The sequence below is a fragment of the Abramis brama genome (assembly GCF_963993115.1).
Source record: "Abramis brama genome assembly, chromosome: 3".
NCBI lineage: Eukaryota > Metazoa > Chordata > Actinopteri > Cypriniformes > Leuciscidae > Abramis > Abramis brama.
In genome coordinates this window covers 52,649,184-52,668,943 of record NC_139965.1, presented here as the reverse complement: position 1 = coordinate 52,668,943, position 19,760 = coordinate 52,649,184, and the positions used below count along the sequence as shown (strand labels likewise).

The following is a 19,760-nucleotide window of genomic DNA, read 5'->3' as shown; positions in this document are numbered from 1 at the left end:
CACATTCTGTATGTTACATTTAGAATTTGTAGAAAAATTCTGTTAAATTTACAGTAAAAAATTGTTTTTCATTAACTCATATAATGTTAATTTACCAACCTATTTAAGTACTATCATCTGTTGTTTACCTTTGTAATAGACTGAAAACCATCAATAACAAGTGGTGATAAGAAAGTCAAATGATGAATCAAAGACCATTACAAGCAGCTTTTCCACAAGCTGATGCACAGTGTCATTCACATAAACACAAAACACCATCATGGTAACACATGTGACATAAAAAAAGCGCAATAAACATTGATTTAACAACATTAGATGTAACATAAAACCCTTATGTACTAAACTGATTAGAAAAAAAACTATTTCAAAAGTGAAGTGTCATGCAGGGAATTCTGGGAATGTCAATTTACAGTTTTTGACTAAATTATACAATGACTTGTTATTTTCCCTTCCAAAAATTAAACTGTAAAAATACATTAAATGTACAGTTAGTCCTATTACAGTTATTCACTGTACGGAAAATTTCTGTTGTTGTTGTTTTTTTTTTTAAACTGGTCTTTTACCGTTAAAATCACCATCATTTTTTACAGATGAACGTCATCATGTGTCTTTCTCTTTATTCTTTATAATGGTGGATGTAAAAAGTACAAAACAGATTTTACTAGCAGTGTGACCTTGCAAATGCAGCATAAAAGCATTGTTCGATTTACTGGTTTAAAATGTAATTTGTTTTTATTTACATTTTTTGTAAATTACAGTTTTCAGAATTTACATTTTTTTACAGAAATATTCTGGCAGTTAACAGCTGCCAGTTTTTTGTTCTGTAAAAATAACAGGATGTTTTATAATGTACAGAGAATTCCACATAAACAAAATGCACAAATGTACACATAAAACAATTCACAAAACAATATAAACAGTAAAAAGCTGTAACCTGCAATTGTTACCATAAAGAGCTATTTCTTACTTGATAAAGCCCATACAAATATATTTTGTTTGTATAAATCAATGTATTCAGGTTGCTTAAATATTTAGGATATATTAAATAATGTATTTCCGCAATATTAAATAATATTTTTGACTTGAATAAAACCAGCTAATTTAGACGTTATCATTTTAATAACCCTTTTTTCAGTGTAGTTTAATAAGAGGAACATCTAAAATATTTCAAACAACAAGCCATTTCACTTTCCATGCAAACCAAATGTATTTGAGCTCTGGCTGGCTAATTTAGCCTCAGTACTCTGTTTGACAGACACCCCAGAATATACATGGAAAATCTGCTTTCTTGTAGACAGTAGTGCAACCAATCTTGGGTAATGATACATGGCCACACAAACACACACACACATACACACGCACGCACGCACACACACACACACACACACACACACACACACACACACACAAGCCTCCATTAAGCTACATGAAGCGTGTTTTATATAGGATCTCATTGTATGGTGAATATGTGCGTGTGTAGACTGCAGAGATGTGGGTGGACACTTACAATTACAGCCCTCATAGAGAGAGAGAAGAGAATAATAGTTTTAGCAGAAAAGCCGCAGTGCTGAGAAAACGAGTGCAGGGCAAGGAACAGATGGAGTGACAAGGTGAGGGAAAGAAGGATATGCAAACAGAAGAAAAGAGAAATAGTCTCCATACAAAAGAGACTCTTAGAACAGTCAGTAGATGTGTGTTTAGGACGTGTGTGAGTTGGATCACCTCTAACTGAACTGCTAAAGTCTGCCTACTGAAACCCCACAAAAAAAATGTCCATTTGACTTCTGTTCTGTGTTGCAAATTTCTATAACCGTTCACAGACCGCTATTAACTGACTAACCGTAAACCAATCCACCGTTTTCCTAACGAGTGTTTTTGATCATGGGACCACTCAAAAAGACTGAAACAAATCATTTCAAATTATACGGTTGTGCTACTAACAATCCATATCCGTCAGTTTGTTTGAATGAGCTGTACAATTTTATTCATGTTTTATGTTCAGACTTCAGGAGAATAACGTAACAATTGGTATTTTAGTGTAACAAGAATATATCTGGCAAGATCTATTTTCAGTCGCTGCATTCTTATCCTCCTGATTATTTTCTTTTTTTTTTCCTTTGAATTCCGCTGTATACAGTACGAAAACAAAACATGCTGGGCATTTGTGGTCTGCTCTCCCGATGATATATCCCATGAATAATTCACTGGAATGCACTAAGAATCTCTTGTTTTTCTCCCCAAATGCTCACGTCTCTTTCCAGGTTTGTTTTCACACGGATGCTTTAAAATGTGATTGGCTTCACTTTTCACATCTAATCCCAATTAGCAGTGTTTACTGGAACGTTTCTAAAGCAAGTAAACTATTTATTGTAGGTTAAAAAGACAGAATCACTTTGAAATATTATCACTCAATGTTCCAATTAATGAACATTTTTGATTAAGTAAGTAAACCCCTTCAGGCTGATGCAAATCCTCATCACCTTATTACACGGCTACTTGCCACACAAGTAAATAATTAGACACAAAATATTGATGAAATATTTTATTAGGTCACTTGATGGAGTTTTTCGGTTCCTTGCCACTGTTGCCTTTGGCTTGCTCAGTTGGGGATATTTTGGGGATATTTAATTTTATTCTATCAATCAATAAATTCCACTAGAAACAAACTTTGTTGTATTATTTTATTTTAATACTGTGAAGCTGCTTTGATACAATCTGTATTGTGAAAAGCGCTATACAAATATATACTTGATTAGGTCTTTAAACGCAAAGCTTCCGCGGAGAGAGAAGTTCAAACCATATGACTGTATACCGTATCTCTTAAATGTCCATCTATTACACAGCATTTCGCCACATAAATAATTATGGAGAAAAGAGATATTGATTTCAGATTGTTTTAAAATCGGACCTGTTTGTATTTTATAATCCAACAGTGTACAAAACAATAGTCACAAAATGGCAGCAACTGCTGTATTAAACAAGAGAGAGTGAGTCCACGATACTGGATGGCATAATTAAATAACTGTACACAAAATATTGATTTGACTGAGTTTTAATATTTTATTAGTTCACCAAATGCAAAACTTCCACGAAGAAAAAAAATTGACCTAGCAAGCGTATAGCGCTGCTGACTTCAGTGACCCGGATGAGCCGGTGTTATCTGTTTTCAGCGGTCGTTATCTGGGAATAACATACTACCGGATGGTGCGATTGACCAATCAGAATCAAGTATTCCACAGAGCCGTGTAATAAGGAAACATATTACATACAGACATTACAGTGATATTTATACATTACATCTGTAATATTGCTGTGAAAATAATCAAGCTTTTGGGGTGCTTTGTTGTAGTAATTTGTTAATGCTTACAATTTTAATGTTCAATGGCTGAAAAAGGGTGATTAGAATAATGTCATCCCATTATACCCAGTTTTTAAAAATGCTTATTATTGCGTTCATAGAGCAAACCTTTCGTTGATTGTTTACAGTTTAATGGAAGTTACTCCCATTATTCGTGCAAAGCATCATGGGGTGAAAGTTAAAAGGTGGATAGGCCTTAAATCAAACACATGTCCTAAAAGACAAGACCAAGTGTTTTTTTTTTTTTTAAGGACAAACAAGCAATATGTTAACATGCCATATGTAAATATGTCAAACTCACCCTTCATCTGAAAAGGTCAACTATAGTAGTTTACTGAGAACATGTATTGGCATCAAACTCATAATGGATACATACAATTATAAACATAATGGGTTTTATGTCAATTTCATATAGCTATGCAAGTTTATTTTTTGATTTGATAACTATACACTTTTTGCATTATAGACATGCATTTCTGAATCAAACAGTTTTCTTGTTTGTCATCTGTCTCTGATGCTCATGAGGATTTAAACACTCATGCATGTGTGTGTGTGTGTGTGTGTGTGAATGTGTATGTGTGTGTGATCGTCTGTAAGCAGCTGTTTTTTGAAGCTTCTGTTGCTTGGTGACAGAACCCTAGAACTATTGATCCTCACAGCGATTTAATCGAAGATTATGAGTGAGTGTGTGTGTGTGTTTGTCCGATGTTTTATGGCAGAGGTGTTTTGAATATTTCAGTCCCTCCTGCAGAGTGTGTGTCCTGACTGCGCAGGGGTTGAAAGATGTATCTAACCTAACAGAATGAAGTCTGACTGCGTTTTGAGAGAGAGAGAGAGAGAGGGAGAGAGAGAGAGAGAGAGAGTACCTTCAAATATGAATACAACATCATCTGTCTTTCTTTATTTCATTCTCTCTCTCTCTCTCTCTCTCTCTCTCTCTCTCTCTCTCTCTCGTGACTGTACAATAAAAATGTTGATCTAATCAGACCCACATCACTCATTAGAGAAGGAAATAACATTGCTCACACAGAAGCTGTCTTTCAGATACGCATACGAGTGTGATATTATCAGTCACTGAAGGTAAAGCAATGATAGCTCAACACTCACTGATGATGTAACTGTTAATCTCATTCTCATTATTGGATGTTTCATCTTTGTTGTCAAAGTTAGATCATGGTCTCACCTAAAGAAACCTCAGTGGAGAAAAAAAACAGGGAGAAAGTGAAGTGAGAGACTCCATATGCTATTTAGAGGAATGGTATATGTGTTGTACAACAAATTCATGACTCCAAACTCAGGGTTTCAAGTTGACAAAATGAAACAAATCTAACTTAAGTTAGATCGGATTAGTGGTTTCACAGTGCTTGCTACTTTATATAATATAGTGCTGTAACTGTCTCTTTCAACTCTGGATTTATGATTAACACTGCAGTGCTTGAAGATATAAATGTGTGAACAGCCAATCATGTGAAACATGATTCATTTCTCTGCAGAAAATGAAGAGATTATCCGTATTTCAGAGTCAGAATTAGAAAGAGATTTATTGCCAAGTATGTTTGCACACCCAAGGAATTTGTTTTGGTGACAGAAGAAAGCTTTCCAGTGCACAGAGAAGACAACAGTGCACAGATAGTAAAAAAATAAAGATATATGATATATTTTATTTTTGTATTATATTACATTTATTTTATTTTTGTGACTGACCTAGATCACTAGGTTTATAGAGATCCCTAGCTCTGCATATTCCGTATCACATATTTTAGTAATTATCATAAATTAGGTATAATCCTATTTATCCAATGAAATTTTAGAGTCCAAATTATTTTGTAAAATATATATCTTTAATATATACATGTAGGCAGACTTTCAAAATATAGATTTGCTTTACAGTAAACATAAACTTCTAGAACTTTTTACGCTTTCACTTCTGCAATAATCTGCTGATTATCGTATTTAAAAAAAGACCAACCTTAGTTCTGCATTTCAAAGAATTCATGAATTGCAACCATTTAAGTTTAGATCTATGCTCAAAAGGGGGGTGAGCTGTATTTCAAAAACACTGTTGGACATTATTGATATTTGAAATCAACCCAGACAAACACACCCCTCTCTTCATTGCTCCGCCTCCAAAACTCACTCTCCAATCCTAACCACCCTGCTCCGAATCAGCCTCGAACCCCGATCCCCCAGCATGCGAGTCGAGTGCACTAACAATAACGCTCACCACCCTCCGTTGCGCACACAATCCAAGAGTGAATGTCTGTTTATCATAGCAGAAGCACAACAAAATTATGCTTCACAAAAAATAAAGCGCAGATGATAAACGAATGACAAGGAAGTACAAAAAAAATAACACACAGTATTTACAAACAATATTTACAAACAAGAGTTCGTTGTTAGTTGCCAACAGCACACAGCTCCAGACCACAGACTGTAGCTCCAGTTATCATTTTCAACAATCATTTGCACTTTGAAACCCGTTTTCAAAAGCTTGCATTTTCAGACCCCCAAAATGCCTTTGTAGTGTAAATGAATGGCCAAAACGCATAAAAAAGTTTTACGTTATTACGTTATGACACGAAAATGGTGTCGTGTAAACATACCCTAAATGAACTGAAGGGGTTAAAAACACAAGATAACAAACTCAAATGCAAACAGGTGTGATATAATTAATCCTAAAATTAATAACCATGGTAACTAATGACAATCGAGAACATAGAACAATAAAACAGGAAAACAAAGACAAGCAATCTAAAAGCCCTTAATCATTACACTAAAATTATGACTGAATAATATAAACTATATATATAAACTAGAATTATAATGGTACACAATTCTGCAAACAGTATTTTTGCTGATGTTCAAAGCATCACCCACTGCAAAGAACAGCAAAGCAATAATAGGGTTTTAATATACATCTTAAAGTCCCCCTGTAGTCAAACAATTTATCCCATTAAACTCATCTTTGATCACCAAAATGACATATTCAAGCATTTTTCCTTAAAGGGATACTTCACCGTTTTTTCATATTAAACTATGTTATTCCCTTAACTAAGACGAGTTGATACATACCTCTCTCGTCTCAGTGCGTGCACTCAATCGCTCTGGCGCGGCGTCACTTTGATAGCACTTAGCATAGCTCAGTTCATTCATTAGGTACCAAACAGATGAAGTTAGAAGTGACCAAACACCTCCACGTTTTCCATATTTAAATACAGTTACACGAGTAGTTACACGACCAAGTATGGTGACACAAAATAAAACGTGCCGTTTTTCTAAGCGGGTAAAAAGGATACAGTAACTATAATGTATGGCGGAACAGCACTTGGGACTCGGGAGAACTTCGACTCGGCGCAGTAAAAAGTCATGTTGATTCTAATAACAGAAGTGAGAGGGAGAGGATTTTTCAAGCGTGACTTTTTACTGCGCCGAGTCGAAGTGCTTCCAACTTCAAGTGCTGGTGCAATGGTGTTGACTTATGAATTTATACGTGGTTTGTCTTAAAGCATATTGAAAACACAACATAGACATATAAATGATATTACAACCTCGATTTTCACCACAGGGGGACTTTAAAATAATTCTCAGTAAAAGCAGGGATATTTTGTCAATCTCTATAATTCTTTAAGCTTTTATTTGGAGCAAGACATTCAAGGGTAGTAATCATTTTCTTGCATCAGAGATGTCACACTTTTCCCCCACTCTACCCTATAAGAAACATGAACAAAAGAAGCAGCATCTCTAAACAGTGAGTGAAAATGAGCTTACTTTTTGTCTGCGGCTGTTTGGACCACAATAGAGACCACTGTGTTGCAGGAAACAGCTATTTTTGTAATGTGTCACATTTAGTCATGTGGATGTACAGGTGTTTTCTCTCACCCTCAAGCCAATTTTGCAGACAGAATCTGACAATTTTATTGCATTTAGTGTGGGTAGTGTGTGTATGTTTGTGTGAGCAATAATAATTCAATAAAATGTATCATTATTTTATATTAATCTGAATATAATAATAATAATAATAACAATAATAAGTGTAGCCTATAATAATGGGCACATTTGATTTTACTCATTGAGAACATATTATTCATAATTTTATTGGAGGCTTACAATAGCTGTACAGTTAATCCAAGCCATGCATTAATTTGAATAGAGACGGCTATTATGCTGGTGTCTTGTTACAGAGCAGGAGATGTAGAGAACTCGTGTCTGTTCTGCCATTAAATAGTGTCCTTGACCCTTGATTTTTGCAGTTTTCAAGCCATGTACAAACATGGGCTTTATGTGGGAAGATCTGTTATGATTGTCCTTTTGGTCACTTTGCCGTTTCCTTCTGAAGTAAACATTTTTTTATAGAAACCTCCTTGCAGTTTTGCAGAATTGCAGTTATTTTTTACCACCATAATTCACATATCCCAATGCACAGCACAAATGATGAACTCTCATACAGTAGGTGTGTTACTGGTCACTGTTTTAGTCTTACTTCAAATGCAATGTCATCCATGTAAGTCTCAAGCACATGCACACTTCACATGTCTGTTTATTGCTATTAAAATCAGCATACACTAAGATCATGGTTGCTACGATTATGAGCTTAATCACATCAATTTGAACATTACAAACTGTTCAAAGTCTAAACTGTTTCATGTTTACATGAGGTAAAGTTGTCTAAATATCATTATAATCACATTATGAGGGTGTATGTAAACATGTATGTGTGAATCTTGTGGCTCTCTGTCCAACGTGATCTCATGAGTATTCATGTGTATTTTTACTAGGGGTGTTAGATTTTACGACTTATTATTCCCAGCTCCCACATCATGATTCAATGGAATTGGCTCCAATTGCTCCATTTACTTCATTTCAAAACAGGGTTAACCATAAGAATACAAGATTGCCAACATTATTACACACTTATGGCTTTGTGTCGAAAATAGCCTTTAAGTGTGTAATATTGACTGGCCAAATTAGTCCAGTTAAGAGGTTACTTAACTTTGAAATGATGAGTATAACCATTGTTTCCTAGTTGTTCCCAATACTTAATTTTATAGAGGGAAAAGCCACGAGAAAAAGCCTTGGTCAAATATATATTATTATAAATGATTGAGTGATTTCAAACACATCACCATAGTCGACAACGAGAGTCGATTCCTGTGCCAGAGTCGACTCCGACACTAGGGCCATTAAGTGTCGAGGAATCGACTCTTTTGGAGTAAAGTGTGGTTCTACCACACGTACATTTAATTACGTTTTCATACACAATGAAATGTACAATATAGACAGCACTAAAATGCAAATTATTTACGTATGAACAACTTACAAAAGAGTTTGGGGGTAGGGTTAAGAAATCTACAATTTACCTATAAAAGTGGTAAAAGTTTGTGGACAAATATCTTAATGAAGTAAAACATTCATAAAGAATTTGTATTTCTTTAGCTGTAAATACGTAAAATAATGTTTACGTTTAAATGTTGTCAGTATGTCCATATTGTACATTTCAGCATCTATTCAAACAAAAATGTACGTTTTGCACCTACAAATGTTACGTATTGATACAATAAGACCAGGCTGCTTTGTCTGTGTGTGTAGGAAAGATAGAGGGAATGTTCTCTGTTGGTCGTTCTATCTCAGTGCAGATGCTTCCTGTAGCCCTGAAAATGGAACAGTTTGACAGCTTAACAAAAGGCGGAAGTTAATGTTTATGTATGTATTTCACAGAGAATAAATTACTTGTTTTTTCACAGTATTGCTATTTCACTTCATTTTACACTGCAGAATTTTTTTATTGCACACTTATGCTGCAAATGCTTTGGCAGTACAATTTTCGTTAAATTTTTAAGTAAAATTTTAAAGAACCAATTATGCCAAAACCTTATCTGCGCTCGTTGTATTCTGTCTTCCAGTTTGTATTTCCACAGAGTGAAGGTAAGATCTTACGGATTTACTGACGTTATGACATCCGCTTAAAATGTTACAATATTCATGATAACTTTCCTTAACTCTACAATAGGTTCCACTTCAACAGCTATTTACTCTTCGACAGCGATGCCAGAGAAATATACACAGCAAAATCTCCAGTGTTGAAATCCTGGTGTTAAGGACTCTTAGAGTAAATTTTCTGGTGTTGAATTTCAAGGGATTAACACTGCTAGTGTAAACCGCAAACTCTGGCTGGTGAAAATACGTAGAGTTACTAAATTTACACCGAGCGAGTGTTATTAGTTACATCCGGGACATTTACGCGCTGGGCGCGACGAAACGACCTGAAACTTTTTCCACAGACGCCATTTTCTTTGACTCGCGATGCAAGGCATACGAGGAGGGAAAACGCAGATATTAAGTGTTTTATCGCATTTATATATGCATTTTATTACATTATATTGTTTTATTACAATATTTATGTGCTGTGAACGGCTAAACCGTTCTCAGAAAGGCATTTTCGTTGACGCGCGATGCGGAGCAGACCAGGATGAGGTTGCTTTTAAACAGAGAAACGACAAAAGTAAGTGTTTTATCTAATTTACAATATGTATTTTATAACATATTGATAGAGAAATTTAAATGCTCTGCGTGCTTAAACGAGCCGAAACCTTTCTCAAAGGAGACATCTTTGACTCAATACGGAGCTGACGACGAGGAGATTTGCTTGTAACGTTAACAGGAACAACACCGAAAGTAAGGGTTTTTTAACCTAATTTACAACATGTATTGGCATTATATTATTTTATAACAATATTTATGTGATGTGCGTGCCTAAACCTTTCTCACAGACTAACGTTATGCCCTGCATCTTCTTTGACTCGTGACGCAGTGCAGACACGGAGTTTGCTTTTAACGGTGAAAACACAGAGTAAGTGTTTTAACTCATTTACAATACGTATTTTATAATGTTATTTTGTTTTATGACAATATTTGTGATGTGCAAATACAGACTATTTTACGGACTAGAACCTGGTGAGGGTCAGATTTTACAGATAACATATGAGATAATGTGCTTAAACATAAAAATAATCATAGCTTTGTTGCTATTTGGTATAACTAGATTTTTTGTGTTTCATAACACTCCTTTTGAATTTGTCCAGTCAAATTACTTTACAAAAGTATTTTTTCCCCCTTTTTTCATTTTACTTAAATAAAATTAGTTTTCAAACCAATTGTTTTCATGATTTGACAGGTAGATGTTTTCTTGCTTTTTAATTTTAGACTCAACTGATTGGGAAATCTCTGCCCATCACCTGCCTCCAACATCACAAAGCCACAAGAAGGGAACGAAGATTCTTCCGTCAGCTGACTATTTAGTGAGATTTCTTAAGGTGCGTGTCTAAATTTATTCCTAAAGGGTTAGTTCACCTACAAATGGAAATTATGTCATTACTTACCCTCATCTCGTTCCAAACATGTAAGACTTTCTTTCATCTTCACAACACAAATGAGGATATTTTTAATGAAATCTGAGAGCTTCCTGTCCCTCCATTGACTGTCCACGCAAATACCACGTTCAAGCCCCAGAAAGGTGTAAAGGTACATCATTAAAGTACTCCATGCGACTCCAGTGGTTTAACATACATTTTATTAAACTACGCAAGTGCTGTGTTTGCAGCAACAAAACATTTACGACTTAATTTATAAAATATAAATTTCCAACATGCGTTGTTAAGTGAGCGTGTATCGAAGATTAATAATTTGTAAATGAAGTTGAGTTTTTTTGTTGTTGTTTTTTCGTTTAAACAAAGCACTCTTGTTGCTTCATAAAAAAAATTGAGATTAAATCACTTGAGTCACATTGATTACTTATGATTTCCTTTATACCTCTCTGTGGCTTTGGAAGTGAGAGTTGAATAGGCTGTCGATAAAGGGACAGAAATCTCTTAGATTTTATCAAAAATATCTTAAGTGTTTCGAAGATGAGCAAAACTCTTACTGGTTTGGAACAACATAAGGGTGAATAATTAATGACGGAATTTACATTTTTGGATGAATTAAGTCTTTAATTTACTTTGAAATCAGTAAATTCAAGTCTTAATCTAACCAAAATAGTTTATTGTTTTAGTCACGAAAGTCTAAGATGATTGAACTTTTTCCACCATAAACTTGCTGTATTTATAAAACACAAATAGTATTAATTGTAAATGGTCTGGTTTTGTGTTGTCTAGGGAACCAGCACTCCAGGATTTTGAGAAAGTTGGATCTGCACAGCCTTTCCTGCTCTGTGAAACAACTATGCACTGAACTTTACTGTTAGGAACTGGACACAACTGATCCACTCATATCCTGCAACTGTTTTTCATCTGTTGAATGTTGTTGCTGTACTGTTGCAGAGTCGAAGGTATTGACTCAACTTCACTGACACATGACTTACATTCACTGACATGTACAGGACTTGAAGTATTAGATAGACCATTTGATGAGCAGCTTTCACATAATTCTGATGACAGAAATGGCTATATTTTGCCTTCATTTATTTTAAAAGTTAATCTATGATGTATGATGTAAAGGGACTTGTTCGTTAATAAAAACTAGTTTGTTAAAACAACTGTTTGCATTTTGCCTTTATTTTTTAACTTTACAATGAACAGAATTCTACTATGATCCCAGACTAAGGTTACATTTTAACTTTCTGGATTGTTTTGATGTGCATTCAATGTTATCAATAGGTTAAATGCTTCCTTTTGTCAAAAAGCAAATCTCATAAATACAAACTCATTTTGAGTCAAATTTAACACTCCTGAAATGTATAAATTGATTCCCAATAGTATTACAAATCAATACAGATCAATTCTACAAGAGTTGCATTTTATGTTAAACTTTACATCCTATGTAGTGTTAATATGGCAACAACTCGGTAGTGTTGAAAGAAAAACACACATTTGGTGTTAAATTTTGACACTACGCACTGGTGTTGGGTAAATTCAACACTAACCAGTGTTGACTAGTGTTAAAAGTTAACTATTTAGAGAGTTGCTGCAACTCTATCATAGTGTTAAATATTTAACACTTTGAAAAGTGTAGTTTTAACTCGATCTAGTGTGGACCAATATAGACACTTTTAAAGTGTTGAATTTAACTCTATAGGTGTTGAATTAGCACTGCTGATTTTGCTGTGTACAAAGCAAGTTCATAGAAAATATTCGAAAGATGGCTGCGCGCTTGTATCTCTGGCTCATAAGGAGAAATCTCTTAAATGATGGCATAAAACTTTTGTGTTTAACGGTTAGTTCGGCAGTATGTTTACGAGCTGATGAATTCATAACATTTTATTCCAATTAAAAATAAATTAAACCAAATTATTTACTAAATCCATAAAATGATCACATTCCTTTTGGGGTGTTTTTTTTTTTTTTTTTACTTTATTGACATGTTTCACAGTTTCTCATTGCACACAGCTGTGCTACAAATGTTAAGACAGTACAAATGTGCAGTTTTTAGTGAAGTCATGCCAATAAACCACACTAAACCTAAAACTGAAGAGAGAGAGAGAGAGAGAGAGAGAGAGAGAGAGAGAGAGAGAGAGAGAGAGAGTCAAACGTGCTTGCCGCTGTGGTTACTGTAAAATTCTGGTTAACTGAATAAGCAGACAGGAAGACTTGTTTTTCTCTCTCCTATTTTCTGTCCATCTTTCAGCAGCAACACAATGCAGCACTATCAAATCAGTTATGCAAATTAACAGAACTCTCTCTCTCTCACACAATGAGAAACTCTCTTTATGTGTGTGTGTGTGGTCCTGGTAAACCTTACGTTATGGGCACCAAATGTCCCTGCAAAGATCGTACTATCCAGAAATGTTTACCTTGATCTTTTTGAAACGGCTTATAAATCATACTAATTTTTTTTTTTTTTTTTTTTTTATGTAAATATGCAAGAAAGTTTTCTGTGAGCCTTGTGTTTAGGGTTATGGGAAAGAATATACAGTTTGTACAGTATAATAATCATTATGTCTATTGAAAGTCCCCATACAACATGGAAACCCAACATACACATGCTCATGCACATCTCTCTCTTATTCTTGTCCCAGTAGAAATTAGGTACAGACAACACTAAAACATTCACAGTACACTCTCTTAAACACATGGACTTCCTGTTTATCTGACTTGACAGTAGAAGGGGTCATGCTGTGTTTCCTGTTTTTAATAAGTCATGTCATAGGCCTAGGCTCACTACCAGAGCCAGGCTGTATACGGCCCTAAATGGTCAAGATTAGACATGCAGAGAGAAATATTTGCATGTCAGTGTGTCTGTGAGTATTTCATGAATAGCACACACTGTTAAAATTGTTGTAAACTTTCTGTAGCAACGTGCAGACTGGTATTGCATCAGTTATTTGCTAATACAGTCATATAGATATGTAATAAGACTAATATGACTATACAGTTATAGTCATTTGTTATTTGCTAATGTATGTCTGTGTGCATGTTGCATGGATGCAAACGCGTGTGAGAGTTTGCATAACTGCATCTTCGTGTAGACCTCAACACTTCCTGAGTATAGTTTGGCAAAAGGTGATCCCCATAAACGCTCAAGAACAGAACACAAAATGTTATGAACCACTCAAAGCAGTCATGTTTTACTAATGAGGTTAACATAGTTTAAAAACTAGAAATCCAACTAGTACTACTTTTCATTTGCATATAGGAGGCAATTGGTGAGGTTCAAGTTTCAATAGAAACGACATTAAAGTACATTTTAGTTTAGCATAAATTAATTTAGATTATAATGTACATGCAACTGTACACTTTACCTACATTTCAAAGAAAATATTATGAAACTACATATAAAGATGTACTAAAGCTTAAAAAACACTCAAGTTTAGCTCACTGCATTTAATATATTACATTTTCATTTAAATGCAAATAACTCACAATTATGTGTCCGGAAACATTACATTCAATTTGCAATTAAGTATATTCTTTTAAAATACTTTAATTCAAATATATAGAAGAATAACAAAGTGCAGTATGTGTGTGTATTGTGAAAATCTGCCATTCTTAACCAGTGAATGTGAAAGACCCTTGACAGAAGAGGATGAGGTTTCATCACAAAACAGTTTGTGAATTAAACGCCCACTACAGTCATGCCTTAATTGAACTAGTATAGCAATTGACCCGCACTGCTTTTGAACCAATAAATAAAGTGACACTGATAGACTGAAAATTCAGACAACTTTTCTCCTGTAAAACATTTCACCAATTGCATCATTCTTCTCGTGAGTCATTTCTTGCAAACCTCCTCTCTGCATATGTTTTGTCTAAAAAAAGCTCTGCAGCGTTCTTTTTTTAAAATCTTGAGCTTAATCCAGCTTTCATCTCCAATATGCTGTTGTTTTCTGTGTCTCTATAGTCTGACAGAGATAAATATGTGCATATTTCACAATAGCAGGTGTCCATTTATATTACATATTTCAGCTTTCTTTCTTAATTCAGGCCCTAGTTTTTCCACTTATAGGTCTGAATAAATACCACAACTATTCCTTTTAAGTCTTTATTAGTGAACATTATACTTTTCAACTATCTCTTTTTCTTTGCTTCTCGCTCTCTGGGCTGTGGGATTGATTTTCCCCAGGTCAGTATGTTATTTCTCTGCTCTATTTAGAGATAATAACTCTTCAAACTGCCAGTGAGACTGATTTAGTTAGTTACCCATGATTATTTCAACCCACGCTCATTGGAAAAACATGCCTGTGGCTAAATTTCTGCAAAATGAAAATATGTTGCTTCTTGCACATTTCGCAATTAAAAATTTCCGGTGAGTAGTGCTAGAAGGTTAAAGGGATAGTTGAAAATTCCCCAAAATTAAAATTCTGTCATCATTTACCCTCAAGTCGGTCCAAACCTGTATGAATTTCGTTCTTCTGCTAAACACAAAAGAAGATATTTTGAAGAATATGGGTAACCAAACAGTTGATGGGCCTCACTGACTTCCATTGTATTTTTTTTTCTTCCATACTATGGCCGTCAATGGGATATAACAGTATACTGCTGGTCATGTATTTCAAATTTCATGAATGTGAAGAATGAAAAAGAACTTTACCGTGAGTATATCGGGGCCTTTAGTTTACAAATCATGCACTATGTTAAAAGCATTCTGAGGTCATAATAACATAGTATTGTGCCCCAGTAATCATACTTTGTATGAAAAAGAATAAAAGTTGTTGTTGTTGTTTACTGTCACTAGTGTTTCTGTTTTTGTTTTTTGTATGAATTGTATGTACCTTTTTGGTACATGTATAAATGTAGGTAGAGGTGCAGTTTTCCAATGATCCTATGTTGGATTATTCAGTACTAGACAGGTCTAAATCATGTCTTCCCCAGTGATCCGGCAGTAGTTGATCATGCCATTATAACAGTGAGTGACCAATGTCCTGCCATGGCCTTTCAAATCTACCCCAAAAACATCCATTACAGTGCAAAAGGGAAGGGAAACCATCTGACCAGTCTGCCTGTAGTCTCAGTACTCGTGGAAAAGGTTAGCAATGCCTCATTTGATGGTAATGTCATGAGAAGTCATATACATTTTTAAATCTATAAGCTTTTTTGGAAGTGTTTATTGTCTCAGTCTTCATCATCACTGTGACAGAGAAAACATTGTATAGTAATACTTAAACAGTTAGTTCCCCCCCAAATTAAAATCCTATATATATATATATATATATATATATATATATATATATATATATATATATATATATATACATATATATTGACTCACCCTCATATCATTCCAAACCGTATGCATTTCTTTCTTCCACAGAAAGAAAAAGATGTTTGGACCCCACTGACTTTCATAGCATGAAAGATGTTCCATTATAGAAAGAAATGCAGAGAGGTTTGAAACAACATCAGGGTGAGTAAACGATGACAGAATTTAAATTTTACGGTAAAACATTCCTTTAAAATCAAAACAGCTTAGAGAAGCTTTCTTAAACAATTTCTCAGCATTGCACCACACAGGGTGTTAAGAAGAGCTTACGGAAAATGCAAAATAGACCAACAGAACTGTCAGTATGTAACTAAACAATAACCGCAAGGCATGAAATAAGCTTCTCTCTCTCTCTCTGATGTTAACGCGCCTCTGTCAGACTCTGTGCTTATATGCCTTGTTTTGCATAATGCGTAATAACAGAAATGAGTTCAAACCCCCCAAACAACGCAGTGCGCTGCGCGCGCGCACCGACATCCAATCAAACTAACAGTGCCCACTCACCTTGATGATCGGCTGCTTCAGAACTGGATCAGCACATCTGTCCACATCGGGCGGCTTTTTGAAAGTTTGGAGATCCGTTTAGTAAATAATCATATATTTAAATATTTTTACGGTCTGATGAACACAAACAGCGTCCTATGCGCACTGATCCTCATCGCTCTTGTGCCACAAGTGTCTTCCTATTCGATTCCACAAGGTTGGAGATTTACAAGGAGCGCGCACACGAACGCGGAGAGCGAAGATCTGAATGGGTGTGTGTGCCGCGCGTGTGTGAAGCAATCACTCCTTGATTCTGGAGCTGAATGCATGTAAAGGCGGTCCATTAGTCGCGCACTAGAGGGCGAGATCGACGAGCACTGCATTAAGGCGGCGTCCCACTATAAGGCATCGATTTTGGTAGGGTGTCTCACCTGTTGACTGTTTTTAATGAAATCTCGCCCTCTCCTGTCAGAGGTCTGTCACACACACCGATTAAGAATGACAGAGGGGTAATAAATTACTTTTCTCCACAGCTAACAAAAATATTTTCAAGAACGTTTGGCTAAAGTTCCCTTTAAGTTCTAAAAATGTTATTTCTGAATTTTGTCTGAACGTTCAAAACGTCCAGGTTTTTTATTTATTTTTTTTATAAAGGGTTTTTTGTCTTACAATGCGAACGTTTAGGAAACATTTAATTGCATCCTTTTGCAAACATAATGGGATTGTTACAGTACTTTTGAATGTTCTCTTGACATTCTGGAACAAGTTGTAGCTAGTTAAATTTACAGTAAAACAAAAAACAAAAAAACAAGCAGAAATGGATGTTGCCAGAAATTCACCATAAAAAAATACTGACAATGTTTCCGGTATTACAATACAGCATATTTAGGACTGTATATTTTACATTTGTTTTACAACACTTGTAATTGTTTTTTTGTGGGGTTTTTTTTTTTTTTACCTTAAAATGTACAGATAACCGCTTGGCCTAACATAAAGCCACATGATGAATCATAGTTCATCATAAGCCAATATTGTAGATGGCCCACAATAACACGCACATTTTCTCAAAACACAATCAGCATTACACACATATGACACATACATTATGCTATAAACCTTAACTATAAAAATAAGCAAAACTATTTAAATAAAATAAATGCGATTTGTCATAGGGACTTCTGGAAATGTTTTTTTTTTATGTACTATTTTTCACTGTAAATTTTACGGTAATTAATAGTTTTTACTTGCAAAACATAAATTTGATGTTTTTTTTTTAAAGTAATCTTTTAAACCATTTACAGTTTTTCACTAGTAAGGTAAATTACATTTAACCCTTAAATACAGGGGTATTTAGTGACCCGGGACATCATTCACTACCCCCCTTCATTTTTTAAAGTTCATCATCAAAACATCAACATCAAAATAACTATAACTATATAATGAATAATTCATTCATCAAGGTGAAGATGTCTGATACACAATGATGAAGTGACGTTTCACTCATAGTTACTGCAGCCAGAAAACAAAAAAATAGGAAGTATCATCAGCAAAACTTGAAATGGCTCAGCGATTTACCGCAGAGCAAGTACTGAATGCAATCAAATATTAATATCACTGTCACTTGATGGTGGATCTGGTGAAGAAGCTGTCAGCGATCAAAATATTAATTTTGAAGATGTTGAAAATGATAAGACTTTGTCGAGAATTCCCAGGGAAGATAAGATTATTCTTCTAGGAGACTTTAATGCCAGGGTTGGCCAGGATCAACACCTCTGGAAGGGCACTATAGGAAAGGAAGGCATCAGGAACATCAACTCTAATGGACTTATGCTTCTCAGCAAGTGTGCTCAGTATGACCTCACCATCACTTACACTCTCTTTCGCCAGAAAAACAAATTGAAAGCATCTTGGAGACACCCCCGCTCCAAACAGTGACATCTCATTGACTATGTCATTGAAGCCAGGGACTGCCGTGATGTGAACATCACAAGGGCCATGGTCAATGCCGATGACTACTGGACAGATCATCGCCTCATCCGCTCCACAATGTCAATCAAACTCAAGAGGAAGAGGAGAGCTTAAAAGAAACAAATCTGACTGAGAAAGAACCTTGATAGCCTGGATGAAACTAGTTTGAGAATATGTTTGAGATTGTAAATATGAGCCAGATGCTGAATGTACTGGGAAATGAGCTCTGACAAATACAGTGATGATGGTATAAAACATCTGCTCAGACGGACCCTTCCAAGCTCCAAAATATGCTTTATTTTATCCTTCTGTAATTGTTATTCTAACATCAGGAGAGTTTCATATTATTGCAACAGGTCGCTAAAGACCCGAATATGTAATAATGATTGATTGGTGAAACATTAATGCATTTAAGGGTTAACCAATTAAAAGGTTTAGTATTTTTACTTTTTCTGTAAAAAATACAAACATTTTTTCAATATAATCTGTTTAGAACAATTAAAATGAAACAGACATAGACTGTTATGCACAATGGTATGTTTGTTTCATTTGAATTGTTAACTGCTTTCTTGAAGTCATTAAATAAGTTTAAAGTTTTGAGAGTTTGAGAGTCAATAAAGTCTGTAAAATGACCTTGTGGCTTCAGAAGACATGGGATATGCCAGAGTCACAATTGATGTCATGCAAACCTTGACCCTGTTGACTTTGTATGTACAAAAGCTGAAACATTCTTCAAAATATGTTCTTTTGTGAACATCATATTTGTATATTAACATATATAAAAGTGTAATATATATTTATTTATTTTATTTGTGGACAGCGGACAAAACCAAATGAGTTGCATGAACAAGAACAATCTCAACTAAAACTATTATCTTATTATACAGAGCTACTTCTCCGGAGGATTGCCAACTTGTTGTGGTGGAGAGGCTTGTGTGGTCCTGTGATCCCAAGAGCAATGCCGTCTGGAGCTATGCTCCTGGTAGGGCCACCCATGGTGGTAAAGTCAAGGAGGGGTCCCTGACGAAGAGCAATCCAACCAACCAAGACCTCAATGGTGGAACAGGCGAAGGATGATGATGACAGCATCACAACGGCTGGGAAGGCAGATGAAGGCTGCAGCAGAAAAGGGCCCCCAGTTGTCTTGGACTCCATGCCACTGGATTCTGACCCAGATCTGTCAAGGACCATGTGGTGTCTGTCTGTGCACCAGTCACCCCACGCTAAACAAAATCACACACAGGCGTCCTCTTTGGGAAAC

General features: G+C 35.2%; 1 protein-coding gene and 1 long non-coding RNA gene across 4 annotated transcripts in view; one reads left to right on the top strand and one right to left on the bottom strand.

Annotated features, from left to right (window-relative positions):
* Positions 1–16,952, bottom strand: part of LOC311080373 (RAS guanyl-releasing protein 2) — a 37,401-nt gene extending 20,449 nt beyond the window's left edge. For both annotated transcript variants that reach the window (XM_084110318.1, XM_084110319.1), the window contains exon 1: positions 16,553–16,952. The gene's annotated coding sequence lies outside the window, so the exon portion shown is untranslated. The remainder of the gene's footprint in view (positions 1–16,552) is intronic.
* Positions 9,063–11,881, top strand: LOC311080374. 2 transcript variants are annotated; one of them, XR_014605569.1, is made up of 6 exons: positions 9,063–9,280; positions 9,785–9,857; positions 9,957–10,030; positions 10,126–10,205; positions 10,559–10,668; positions 11,509–11,881. It is a non-coding gene; the product is annotated as an uncharacterized lncRNA (long non-coding RNA). The 2 variants fall into 2 exon arrangements; XR_014605570.1 differs by lacking the exon at positions 9,063–9,280 and having other exon boundaries at positions 9,731–9,857.
* Positions 16,953–19,760: the final 2,808 nt, after the last annotated feature.